Genomic DNA, 15,180 nt, shown 5'->3' with positions numbered 1-15,180 from the left:
TATACATTTATGTAGTTTTTACTAATAGTATGAAACAACTTACTATATCAGTTTTGTAAGATATTATAAAGTGATACCAATGTTTTAGATATTGTTTATTTTATATGGTCATAAAGAATGCAAAATAGTTACCATTCTTGTACCAACAGAGCCTTTTTGACTGGATGCCTAACCCAAAGCACTAACTGATCACATTTTTTTTAAAACAGACATCAATTATTTGAAACACTGTTGCATATCATTTTTCTACAGACTATGCAACGATATCATGAAACTGCTTTTGCACACTTCTGTTCATTAACACTTAAAATTTCCGTTAGCTACAGCTTTATACATGTAATAATTCTGATTTAAACTTAAAAGTAATATTTGCCTTTTATTGTATTTTAACAACCACAATTTCACATAACCAATTCTGTTGAATGATCCATGTAGTGCTACTTGAAAATTGCCTTTTTACTTTCACATCATTTAATTCAGTGAATTTCATTTTCTCTAGTCATTTCAACATCTGAACACAAACTTGCCTTTTCACAGAGCCAACAGTGTTTTACCATTAGTTTGCTTATATATATATATATATATATATATATATATATATATATATGTACTGTTTCATATAAAAAAAAAACTTTTCAAATTGAATAGTTCATTGTACATCGAGTACTGTAGAATCTGACAATTTTAAATATAAATCTCTTTTTGATAAGCATAAGCTAGTTTAACATACCTAAACTTATTGTATGCTGCTCATTGCAGTGTTTGGTCACAGGACAATCTTTTTGTGGGTTCACATATATGTGAGGTGAAGTTTACCTTTATGCATATTCACAAAATTGAAATGGAGAGTCTTGTAACCTCAGCAGAACTCCACATCTCATTCTTTCTGTCTGTCTCTCTGTTTCTGTCACTGTCTCCTTCTCTTTCTCTATCTGCCACTGTCTGTCTGTATGTCTAATTCCCTACCTCCCTCTCACTCCTTGAGACTAATTTGAGCTTAAAGAGATGATAATAAATTGCATGAGAGCTGTTCACTAAACATAAAAAACTGAGTTGCGTTAAGATGAGCATTAAAATCCCCATTTAAATGCCTGGTACACTGGAATCACATTATTTATTATTCAATGTTGTTTTTTTAAAGCTATTAGACTGTAGGGTTCCATCTTATTACAGGGGACCTAAGTTTTTACATTTGCGGCTTGGATTATCTGTACATTTCCTGCAAATAAGGTTAAGTGCAGTGACCTCGGGGTACACCAGTACATTACTGTGTACCTTTTCCATTAGTTTTCCATCATTTCCTGTGAAAGATCATGCATGCTTCAAGCAAATTTTGCAGTTAACCACACTTTCCAAAGTTTCTCATATTAATGCTTCCCAGTAAGAGAATTTTAGTGATTAAGGAGATGCAAGCAATAAAACCACTGGAGACAATGTCAGATGTCATAAATGTAGCATTTCTTTCCTACTCTACTCACAGGACTCTCATCTCCTTAACAAAGAAATAAAGAATCTTTGCAACCATCAGATAATGAACGTGACACTATTATTACAGTGCTGCACACAGAGTGTTGTAATTATACTCCAAAATGAGTGAAAAGTATCCTTATTCCAGTTCACTTCTTACATATGAACATCATTGTAATTTCAGTAAGTGAACTTTACATAGTCACAAAGAGAGTATTCACCAAAGAACTGAGCTAGAAAGGAACTATCAGCTTTAAAAGCTGTGCACACTTTGCAATGCCACAGAAACAACAAGTCAGAAACAAAATGCACTACTAATGATCAAAAGCTTTAGAAGATCTTATAGACCACTTGATGATGCATAGTGTTTTTTCTTATTTTACTTATATGGAAGTATTGTATATGAATTTTTGAAACTCACCAGGTATTACAAAGGATTGCGATCAGGTTTCTGATCACAGCCCTCTGTAATGTGTTTTCAAAAAGGATATCAAGAAGTTTGCCTCTTGAGATTTGTTATCATGATAAACTTCTTGGCTTCGTTTGCCAAATGCATGATGCACTTTTGATCAGAGCTCCAACCATAATGCTCTGTGTTATATTTAGTAAAGTACTCATAAGCATTTAATATGACTTTGTACATTAATTGTACTTAAAACTAACAAATCTGTATTTATAAATAGAATTGTTGCATCATTAACTATGGGCCAGATTCCAAAAGACTTGTTCTCACTGTAAGTGATTTACTTCAGTGTAAGGCCTATCTACAGAGCAGGCTTACACTGGGCCATATTCCAAAATACTTTCTCTTGGTGTGAGTGAAATATGATGGTGGAGCGGTTAGCGTTGCTGCCTCACAGCAAGAGGTTCTCTGGTTCGATTCTCAACTGGGGTGCTTTCTGTGTGGAGTCTGCATGTCCTCCCTGTGGTTGTGTGAGTTTCCTCTGGGTGCTCTGGTTTCCTCCCACATCCCAAAGACATGCTGTAGGTGGATTGGACACTCTAAATTGGCCCTAGGTGTGAGTGTGTGCATGTGTGCCTTCTGTGGAAGGTTTGGTGCCGGGCTGGCAACTCGACACTGTAAAACTCCACTGCCAAGCATGAGCGGACCGGTGATCCGCTGTCGTGACCCCTAACTGGGATAAGCTGAAAAGAGATAATGATGGTGTGAGTGAAATACTCTAATGCATCTGGCTCACTGGCTACTATGTTTAGCCCTCAGAGTTAATGATTAATAATGCATACATATCATGAGAGAGTGAGCACATTTCCAATGGCTCACTTGGCTCTTATTCTGTTTTTATTCTTGAAACAAACACATGACTTCAATGTCTCAGTTTTGTTATCCAAATCATAAGGCAAATATAAGACAGCAGCATAATCAATTCTCCTTCAGTGACCCTTCAGACAACCAATCTGAAGACTAGATCAAATTCTATTCATCTAGTTGTCTTCAACACCTCTTTCCTAACTCTTACTGAAGAACCACATCTTCAATTTCCACTATTTCCTGCATACAGAATTCTATCTTTCTGTCTATACTACCAAAACTGAAAAAGAAAAAAAAAACAAAGAAAGAAAGTACCGAGGAAGAACATGTCAACAAAAACTTCTCCTTTACCAGGGTATCAGGTATTTAAGGTAGGAGTTTAATGCTCACCTTAGCACTGACTTATTTTCCTAATGACTTATCATTACTGTAGCACATTATTCTCCATTTATTTGGAATGATCTTCTACCTTGTCTTGTGCTTACCTGTCTGCCTGCTACATCCCTTTCCCAGACCATTCTGTTTAATCTGTTACCACTAGACTTTCTAATTTTCTCTAGACTAACATCTCCCAAGCACTCTCTCATGTTTCCACAGGCTGAAGCTAGGAGATATGGAGAAAGATAATTTTTGGGTGTCAACTGATTTTCATGCAATGTTTCCTGTATAAAATTAATATGCAAGCAATAGTATTAGAATAATTTTCCATCAATTGTTCCTACATGACTTTACTTCTCCAGCCTCCTTCTTACCATGCTGAATGTTCGTCTCTGACTTCACTGTCGTTTCATGTTTGCCAAACCACCACCACCACCATAACTATATGAACCACATTGTTACATTCTTAGGAACTCAGTACAAGTTACCAAATATGTGTCCTGGCTAAAATCTTCAAAAGATCAATAGCTCTTCCTCAGCCTATATGATGTGTTGTTCTAACTTAAAATATATTCTTGCTTCAATCTGAATGTTAGGATGGCATATGTACTGGTCTCATGTACTGTTCAGTTTGTAGTCATCAGCATATCCTTTCTGTTTACTTCACAGAGTCTGTGCATTCAGCCACCACCATTTTATAGGTTCACAGGTCATAGGACAATGCTAGACTGTTGATTCTGAGGACCAATAGTAGCATGAGCACAATACCCCAAATTTTAGGTACAATTGGCACAAATAATTTATACTTCACTTTAATCCCTTTCAATGTGAGCTTGAGGGGTCAGATCTGGTGTGTATTTATGACTGATAACTCATTATGTTATATATAAAGACGGACAGGATTTTCTCCTACTAGCAAATCACATTTCAGCTAACATATCTCTGCTTAGTGAAGGTTCACAACTTTCAACTTTTCTTCTATCTCTAAGAATTGTCATAGTATAGATGGATGGGGAGCAAAAGGCATTTGGTCACCAGCTAACCAGTTCTCAACAAATCATCTCATTTTGTAATTAAACATATAAACATATAAAACCCAATAACAGAGGAGTGTTAACATCTGCTCTTTAAAATCTGTATTTACAACTGCTTTAACAGCATAATAGAAGCCTATCTTCTTTGCTTCATAAATAGAATTCCCACCACTGTTTAATTTTTTTATAAACGTTACAATTTATGGTTTTCCAGCATCTGTAACTGCATTCCCCACTGTGCATTTTTGTGGGAGTATTTGTGATCACATATAAAACACTTATGGCTGTCATGGAGGAATGGTCTATAAGTACTAAATTACGAGCAACTATAAATCACAAGTCTGGGGGGTTGGCATAATGGTTAAGATGTTTACTTCCCAGATATAAGGTACTGGGTTTGATACTTGGGAAATATGGCTAGGCTTAAAAAGGCCCCCTGAGGGGTCATTAGCCTCAGAATCACCCATGAACAAACATTAGAGGTACTAAATCAGACAATCAAGTAGTAAAACACAATCAGAGTTGTCCTTATACTCTAAGGACTACTTTCTAAGGTGACCACTGTCCTTTTTCTTGACCAGTATATTGCACTGTATATGCTAACTGCTTAGCCTTCCTGGCTGACAGGCTTCTGCATTCAGGAAATGAAGGGAAACTTATTTCATTTTGTACTGCTCTGCTAATTGCTTTTATTAGCTATAAACTGATTACTGATTTTTTATAAATTTGACATGATGGTGGAAACCTTTGTTTGGCTTCATGTTGCTCCCTTACCCTGCACCCTATTCCCATTTACCCCTCTTACTCGACTATCATGCTTCCTATATGCACATTACACTTGTGACTTCTATTCCCTAACCCTCCCACACAACCTTACTACTATCATACAAGACACCCCTATTTCTTTTTACCTACTTCCCAACTTCCATTTAATATTTCAGCACCATTCCCAAATACCTTTTTCTCTCCCATACTGCTTTGTATTATATTCATTCATAGTCATATCCCCCCAACAGTAACTACCTATTCTACATTGAATCCTCTACTTTTCCCAAATTATCCCTCACTTCTTCCTGTTTTCTCTACATTTTCATACTCTAGCATTTTAAACTCCCCTATTCCTTTCATTCCAGAGAAGGTACTAGGACAACCTAACTCTCTTTCTTCATAGAAATACTTCTTTCCTACCTACCCTCTGTCACCATAAAGACGCCACCACCACTAAATATGCTGCTAACCTGCAACTTCTTTTTTCATCTTGATTTCTTGATCCCTACTTCCCCACTACCTGCAAATTATAATATACAGCTCCCTTTACTTAATCATGCTACTACTCAGCTAATCCTCTATTCTTCACCTGCTACTGGGCCATCTTTCATCCTACCATGACTCTATAACAGCTCTTGACATATCTCCAACTCTTTCCCAACCACCCAGTCATACTTTCTCCCTAGACTATCCACACATTGCACCAAGCTTATTTAAAGACAACCCTCACTTTTACTCCAAATAAAGACTGATTAACTTCATTTCAACTTAAACCAAACAAAATGAAGTGGAAAAATACTCTAAAAAAGCAAGTATCAATAATTCCCCAATATACCAAAATCCTTTTTAAGAGGATGCATTCACCGTAATCCTGGCCCCACCTATCACAATGAACATTAAGACAATTCTCTTTTACATACTACTCTAACCCTACAATGATCAACCCACAACATGGGTAATCTAACATCTGCTGCCATAAGTGTTCGAAGCATAAGAAAAATAATTGCTGAACTACATGCCTGAATTCCCCAACATAAGCTTGATATTCTTGCTGTAACTGAAACTTGGATTAAACCCAACAAAAACACTTATGAAATTATACATGCAGGCTATAATATTATCCATAATGACCATATAAAGAAGAAAGGTGGTGGTATTAGTGACATTCCCACACTGGGCCTGTAATGAAGGAGCCTGAATCCTCACCACTGACACTGGAGAGAGATATTCACTTGGAACAAAAAAAGGATACACCCAGTATTTCTAGTATTCCTCTTTGCAACAAGCACAATTTCTCTTAAGAGCACAAAGAGAACACACTCAGCCCGGGGTTTGGGTTTCTCTATCCGTCTCCCTCCCCAACAAGACTCCCCACTGGCACAGCTGTATGGTTAAGCCCTCAGCTGAGTGTCCAAGCCAAGTTCTCCAGCACCCTCTCTGTGAAACCAGTGCTTTGTATCCCTGCTTCAAGTAGCTGATACACACACACACACACACACACACACACACACACACACACACACACACACACACACACACACACACACACACACACACACTTTGAGACACACCAAGGAAAGGCTGGCAATGGTCTATAAGTACTAAATTACGAGCAACTATAAATCACAAGGTTAAGATGTTTACTTCCCAGATATAAGGTACTGGGTTTGATACTTGGGAAATATGGCTAGGCTTAAAAAGGCCCCCTGAGGGGTCATTAGCCTCAGAATCACCCATGAACAAACATTAGAGGTACTAAATCAGACAATCAAGTAGTAAAACACAATCAGAGTTGTCCTTATACTCTAAGGACTACTTTCTAAGGTGACCACTGTCCTTTTTCTTGACCAGTATATTGCACTGTATATGCTAACTGCTTAGCCTTCCTGGCTGACAGGCTTCTGCATTCAGGAAATGAAGGGAAACTTATTTCATTTTGTACTGCTCTGCTAATTGCTTTTATTAGCTATAAACTGATTACTGATTTTTTATAAATTTGACATGATGGTGGAAACCTTTGTTTGGCTTCATGTTGCTCCCTTACCCTGCACCCTATTCCCATTTACCCCTCTTACTCGACTATCATGCTTCCTATATGCACATTACACTTGTGACTTCTATTCCCTAACTCTCCCACACAACCTTACTACTATCATACAAGACACCCCTATTTCTTTTTACCTACTTCCCAACTTCCATTTAATATTTCAGCACCATTCCCAAATACCTTTTTCCCTCCCATACTGCTTTGTACTATATTCATTCATAGTCATATCCCCCCAACAGTAACTACCTATTCTACATTGAATCCTCTACTTTTCCCAAATTATCCCTCACTTCTTCCTGTTTTCTCTAAATTCTCATATTCTAGCATTTTAAACTCCCCTATTCCTTTCATTCCAGAGAAGGTACTAGGACAACCTAACTCTCTTCATAGAAATACTTCTTTCCTACCAACCCTCTGTCACCATAAAGACTCCACCACCACTAAATATGCTGCTAACCTGCAACTTCTTTTTTTCATCTTGATTTCTTGATCCATACTTCCCCACTACCTGCAAATTATAATATACAGGTCCCTTTACTTAATCATGCTACTACTCAGCTAATCCTCTATTCTTCACCTGCTACTGGGCCATCTTTCATCCTACCATGACTCTATAACAGCTCTTGACATATCTCCAACTCTTTCCCAACCACCCAGTCATACTTTCTCCCTAGACTATCCACACATTACACCAAGCTTATTTAAAGACAACCCTCACTTTTACTTCAAATATAGACTAATTAACTTAATTTCAACTTAAACCAAACAAAATGAAGTGTAAAAATACTCTAAAAAAACAAGTATCAATAATTCCCCAGTATACCAAAATCCTTTTTAAGAGGATGCATTCACCCTAATCTTGGCCCCACCTATCACAATGAACATTAAGACAATTCTCTTTTACATACTACTGTAACCCTACAATGATCAACCCACAACATGGGTAATCTAACATCTGCTGCCATAAATGTTAGAAGCATAAGAAAAACAATTGCTGAACTACATACCTGAATTCATCAACATAAGCTTGATATTCTTGCTGTAACTGAAACTTGGATTAAACCCAACATAAACACCTATGAAATTATACATTCAGGCTATAATATTATCCATAATGACCATATAAAGAAGAAAGGTGGTGGTATTAGTGACGTCCCCACACTGGGCCTGTAATGAAGGAGCCTGAATCCCCACCACTGACACTGGAGAGGGACATTCACTTGGAACAAAAGAAGGATACACCCAGTATTTCTAGTATTCCTCTTTGCAACAAGCACAATTTCTCTTAAGAGCACAAAGAGAACACACTCAGTCCGGGGTTTGGGTTTCTCTATCTGTCTCCCTCCCCAACAAGACTTTCCTACTGGCACAGCTGTATGGTTAAGCCCTCAGCTGAGTGTCCAAGCCAAGTCCTCCAGCACCCTCTCTGTGAAACCAGTGCTTTGTATCCCTGCTTCAAGTAGCTGATACACACACACACACATAGTTTGAGACACACCAAGGAAAGGCTGGCACAGATTTACTAGCTATGCCCCCTTCTGCCCAGACTATAAGGTAGTTACACTGCCACCAGACACCCCAAAGGCTACTACTCTAAAGATCTTACAAGGGTACCCAATTATACTCAGTGAAATTAATATTAATACAAATGGTAATGTTGACCAATGGCAAGGCTTTCAGAAGCTGCCAGAACTGTCACCAAATATATAAGTACTCTCAGAGATTAAACGATCCTCTAAAGGACCAGCTGCAATGAAAAGTTTAAATATATTTAATAAAAATAATATAAGAACATTAAAATTCTAAATATCTATTTATAATAAACACCAGAGATTCAATCACAGGAAATATTAAAATAACACAGGTGGATAGGTTCACACAGTTGCAGAAAAAAAATACTTAACTAATCTCACTATATTTTTCTGATCGATCTAAAGAATTATTATTCCCTGGTTACTTACTAGAGCAAGACAAGATGAAATAGGTGAGAGGTTCTTCTTTGTCAGGTTACAAAAACAGAGTGCTCTGAGACTTCAATCTCACATATTATTAAACATTATTTTAGTGATGGATTGCAGAGTGACATCACATACATCTGGTCATCTGACTTCTGATTCACATGCAACCCCCCCCCCCCATTGCTAGGAACTGCCAGGATTTAGCACCTATGTGTCAATAATGCACACAGACACACAGCCTTGATAAGATCTGCTGCAGCTCTTGGAAGTAATAAAACAATTTAAAACCTCCATCCTTCCAGAGTAGCAATTAGTCCACCCCAATGACAATGCAGGAAGTTTCCCAGTACAGACTTTTTGTCTCTGGTTGCATCTGTAAGATTCCAAGCAAATACCTCAGAATAGCAGCCAATATTATTACCAACCCTGTCTCAAGCCTTATAAGTAGGTCAATCCAGGAGTCCCATGTTCCTTCTCCCTAGAAAAAGTCACACATTATCCTCTGTACAAAGGAGGAAATTCAGCAGATATTACCAACATTAGACCCATAGCAATTTTATTTCCCCTCCAAAATACTTGAAAAATGTATTCAAAACAAATTGCTAAACTATCTCCTGCAGGAAGATCTCCTATCCCTCACACAACCTGACTTCTGTTCTTCCCATAGTACTAACTTCTAACCTATATAGCAGATACCATCAATAAAGCTACAGATAATGGCAAGCTAGTCTCCTCCTTATTTCTGGACTTGTCCAAATTCTTCAACACAGCCCATCACAGAAAAATTTCCTCATTTGTTCTGTCTTAGCCCACCCTTCTACAGTTCAAAAGCCACTATCCAATAGGTATTAGTCAGTAAAATGGCACTCCACCCTCTCTCCATACCTCCCTGTCATCACTGGTGTACCGCAAGGTTCTGCTATTGGTCCTCTCCTCTTTAACATTCCTGCCAACACCCTCCACACATTCACAAAACTGGCCACCCTAATACAGTACACAAATTCAAGTTAAGCTGCACTTGCCACTACTTATCTCCTCCTCAAACTTATTTATTGCACTCCCATCCTTAATAAACTTCAGGTATCACAAAAATCAAAACTTGAACAATGCTATAACAAAGTTGCTAAATTTGCAACATATATCCCTTTCAGACCCCATCACTGTATAGCACTAAGCAGCCTAAATTGGTTAGAACCACCCCATCGACTAATAAAATACACAGCTTCTTACCACCTATAAAAGCATCCATAATCCATATGCTTGTCCAGTACAAAATAACATTCTACACAACTACGTTCCTAGTTGGTCATTACAATCCTGTCCATCCATAAACCTATCAGATTTGCTGAACATTGTCTGTTCTTATACCATGTTGCTAAGGCCTGGACCTCCTTATCTCTATCCATTCGGTCAATACCCTCCCATCCTTCAAAACCATTCTGAACAACTTCCTAGGCAAAAGCTGTCTCTATTCTTGCTCAACACCAGGATAAACTGTATCCCTTAGTGTGAACAAATACCTATTCATACCCTATATCTCCTTACTCTCCCTTCTTCACACGCGCCTTTATTTCTATAAATTTCTCTCTCTGCCTTTCTTTTTAAATATGCCATAAGCCTGCTTCTCTCTCACTTTGTATTGTAATTCCTGTTTGTGTCATACTAACCTACCTTTAATTTGTCTATAAACTGGCTAAAATTTCTCTATTAAATCATCATATAATTTGTCTCTATTCTTAACAATTGTTTTCATATTATGTCTAATTTGGCATAATTATTTAAAATAAATGTTTTTGTATTATTATTTTTAAAGACTGTAAAATAATTGTTATTAAAATGGTTTGTAAAACTTTGGAGCTTTTTCCCCTGGTCCTCTACTGAAAATGGGCTCATACCCAGTCAGACTTTTCAGGTAATCAAATGTCAATCAATCAATCAATAAATAAATAAATAAAAACATAAAAAAGACTATTCCACACAGACTGGATAAGTACACCAGCAGTAGCCTTCTCATGTCTAAGAAAAGAAGAATGAATGGTGCCAGATATAAACCTACAAGCCTTTTCATATAGTTCTGCCTTTTTATAGTTTATTACTCCTAATTTTATAGGAGTCATGTCATCATGAAAGAGTGATCATATATCAAAGTGAACGCATTTTCTGCTCCACCAAAATAAGTTAATATTCAAAGTACTGTGAACTTATCCTGTCATATCTGCTATATAGTATATGTAGTGTAAATTTGCTCCTCTGTCCTATCTCCATTGCCCTGTATCACCACATTGTTTCCTTTATAGCACATTCTCTCTTACCACTTTCTTTATCCACCTTCAGCACTAGCCTATCTTTTATTTGTCTATTATAGCTACATTACTGGGCTCAAATAATTAGCTAATAGTGATATTTAATCAGGTTTCATATTCACTCCACTATATCCCTTTCTATGTGGTCTAATAATTACTAGTACACTGCTGATCAAATCACTTACTATGAAGACAACCACATTGACAGCAGTGGTGACTTTATTAAGTTAACCTGTCTTACAAACTCTACTTGGATATTGCCAGTAAACTTACAAATCAAATGCTTCCACAACAAACATTTTCTCTTCATGCCAGCTGCCGCTTAATGAGCAAGGCTAGTGAAACAAGTTTATTTACTTCCCCTTAACTTATATCTGGAAACAATAGCTAGTAACCCTTAAACTGCTGTATAAGAAGGTAACACACTGAGCTATGCTAAATGGCCATTTGTTTACTGTTGCTTTGTAAGGCTGATTACTCTGCTTTACATCGATACTCATGTAAGTCATGGGCTAACCCACACTACTGCTCTAAATAGCACAAACATCCTCCAAAATATCCCCACAGAATATGCTAATATCTGTAGCTTCAATATTAAATGCCCTTAGCATTCCTCTAAACCTGGAAACATCAAAAATCTGGACAAAGGCCCATGAGAAATAGGTACACATCCATATGCTAATTAACATACAATTTGCATACATAATTATGTAACCCCCACCCACTCTTTCAAATGCAAACTGAAGAACAGACAACAAAAATATGGCCCCAGACCCTGTAATAAATGGTAACCATTTTTTTAATGTGTAGCAATGATGCTTACTTGGAAGAGGGAAGATGATGAACATTAGAATTTTGTTTTTGGTGGCTTGCAGTATGTGCATTTTATCGTAAAAGTAGGGCATTTAACTGTAGGCAATTTTCTAATGTTAGCAAAAGAATATTATAGTTTGCTAGGACCTCCAAATGTCATACTCCGTGGCCTACTTAGTGGCATAGCTAGAGTTTGTACCACCCAGGGCTGTCTTTGAGTTTTCCACCCTTCCCCCCCTCACAAAATCATGGTCAAATGGGGCCTCCCCATGCATAGCCCTCCCCTTGCAGCCATTCCAATGTCCCATTACTTGGCTAGTTTGCCCCATTTACCATAAAAACTGTAATTTGCATACTGCTTTACTTCTACGATGATTATTTGGGTTTCATTTAAAACTTTTATTTTACATTTTATAGCACAGACACTAACATACATCTGCTAAACAAAGCAATACAGTCTCACAATGAAAATAGACTTAGCATTAAAACTTCTCTGCCCTTGAAAGTAAACTCACATTCATTGAAATAGCATTGAAACCCACATTCAAAGAAAATGCATCTGGCCAGTGGCGGATAAGATTACCTTTGGGCTGTTTTCAAATCATAGGCCCCTTGCACATGAAACATACATGTGTTCTTCGATACATCTTCCTGATTGTATTAAATTATTCTCCTTGTATAATACAGCACACTTATTAGACCACATTTTAAATTTACTTGAACATTTTCCCAGTAAGCAATGAAGCAAAATGCATGAACTAATGATGACAAAACTGCCCAATTCGGAACATTTCCATTATAAAAGTCTACTCAGATTTGTACAATCCACCAGTATCAGTAAATATACACAATCTCTGCAGAAGTAAAAATCATCCAAATAATTCCACATTAAAGAGATCTGTAACTAATGAAGAGGTTGCTGCTAGCAAACAACTTTATATTTCATTGTTTATCTACAAATAAAGTGCCTGTTGCCTTTGAGGAATAAATTGCCTCTGTTACATTTAAAAAAAAATGATAAGCTAGTAATATTGCAGTACAGAATGGATGGCAAACTGATAAATTTCTAGTCTCCCACCAGGACACAAGTACTCTTCAACAATTACATTCTGCTTGCCGAGCACACTCAAGCAAATCTGCAGTCTGCGGCTACCACTCCACCCATACAGTATAAGAAGGAATCAGTACTGCAAACTAAACAAGGATATACATTTTGAGCCTCCAGAGCAGGGTCAGTTCACCCAGGCATTCTAGTTGTATGTTTTATGAGAGTGAAGCTATTACATTAGCAGTATTTCTTAGTAGTTCTCAACTTGCTAAAAAAACTGACTGTTGTAGCCTTGTGCCCCCCCCCACTAGTACAGTAATCCTAACTGTCCAATAGACAGTATACATTTAATTCACATCCCTGTGACTAAATTAACCATCAAGCAGCCCTCTCAGTGCTTTCTGCCTTAGTTTGTATCACTTGGAGGCCCACCTGTTTATTTGCATCTCTATACATTCCCCTTCATTGCCAATGTATCTCCCTACTAATCACTTACTATGAAGACAACCACATTGACAGCAGTGGTGACTTTATTAAGTTAACCTGTCTTACAAACTCTACTTGGATATTGCCAGTAAACTTACAAATCAAATGCTTCCACAACAAACATTTTCTCTTCATGCCAGCTGCCGCTTAATGAGCAAGGCTAGTGAAACAAGTTTATTTACTTCCCCTTAACTTATATCTGGAGACAATAGCTAATAACCCTTAAACTGCTGTATAAGAAGGTAACACACTGAGCTATGCTAAATGGCCATTTGTTTACTGTTGCTTTGTAAGGCTGATTACTCTGCTTTACATCGATACTCATGTAAGTCATGGGCTAACCCACACTACTGCTCTAAATAGCACAAACATCCTCCAAAATATCCCCACAGAATATGCTAATATCTGTAGCTTCAATATTAAATGCCCTTAGCATTCCTCTAAACCTGGAAACATCAAAAATCTGGACAAAGGCCCATGAGAAATAGGTACACATCCATATGCTAATTAACATACAATTTGCATACATAATTATGTAACCCCCATCCACTCTTTCAAATGCAAACTGAAGAACAGACAACAAAAATATGGCCCCAGACCCTGTAATAAATGGTAACCATTTTTTTAATGTGTAGCAATGATGCTTACTTGGAAGAGGGAAGATGATGAACATTAGAATTTTGTTTTTGGTGGCTTGCAGTATGTGCATTTTATCGTAAAAGTAGGGCATTTAACTGTAGGCAATTTTCTAATGTTAGCAAAAGAATATTATAGTTTGCTAGGACCTCCAAAAGTCATACTCCATGGCCTACTTAGTGGCATAGCTAGAGTTTGTACCACCCAGGGCTGTCTTTGAGTTTTCCACCCTTCCCCCCCTCACAAAATCATGGTCAAATGGGGCCTCCCCATGCATAGCCCTCCCCTTGCAGCCATTCCAATGTCCCATTACTTGGCTAGTTTGCCCCATTTACCATAAACACTGCAATTTGCATACTGCTTTACTTCTACGATGATTATTTGGGTTTCATTTAAAACTTTTATTTTACATTTTATAGCACAGACACTAACATACATCTGCTAAACAAAGCAATACAGTCTCACAATGAAAATAGACTTAGCATTAAAACTTCTCTGCCCTTGAAAGTAAACTCACATTCATTGAAATAGCATTGAAACCCACATTCAAAGAAAATGCATCTGGCCAGTGGCGGATAAGATTACCTTTGGGCTGTTTTCAAATCATAGGCCCCTTGCACATGAAACATACATGTGTTCTTCGATACATCTTCCTGATTGTATTAAATTATTCTCCTTGTATAATACAGCACACTTATTAGACCACATTTTAAATTTACTTGAACATTTTCCCAGTAAGCAATGAAGCAAAATGCATGAACTAATGATGACAAAACTGCCCAATTCGGAACATTTCCATTATAAAAGTCTACTCAGACTTGTACAATCCACCAGTATCAGTAAATATACACAATCTCTGCAGAAGTAAAAATCATCCAAATAATTCCACATTAAAGAGATCTGTAACTAATGAAGAGGTTGCTGCTAGCAAACAACTTTATATTTCATTGTTTATCTACAAATAAAGTGCCT

The sequence above is a fragment of the Protopterus annectens genome, chromosome 2.part0 (genome assembly GCF_019279795.1).
Source record: "Protopterus annectens isolate FY-2018-M chromosome 2.part0, PAN1.0, whole genome shotgun sequence".
Lineage (NCBI taxonomy): Eukaryota > Metazoa > Chordata > Ceratodontiformes > Protopteridae > Protopterus > Protopterus annectens.
This window is presented reverse-complemented; position numbering follows the sequence as displayed.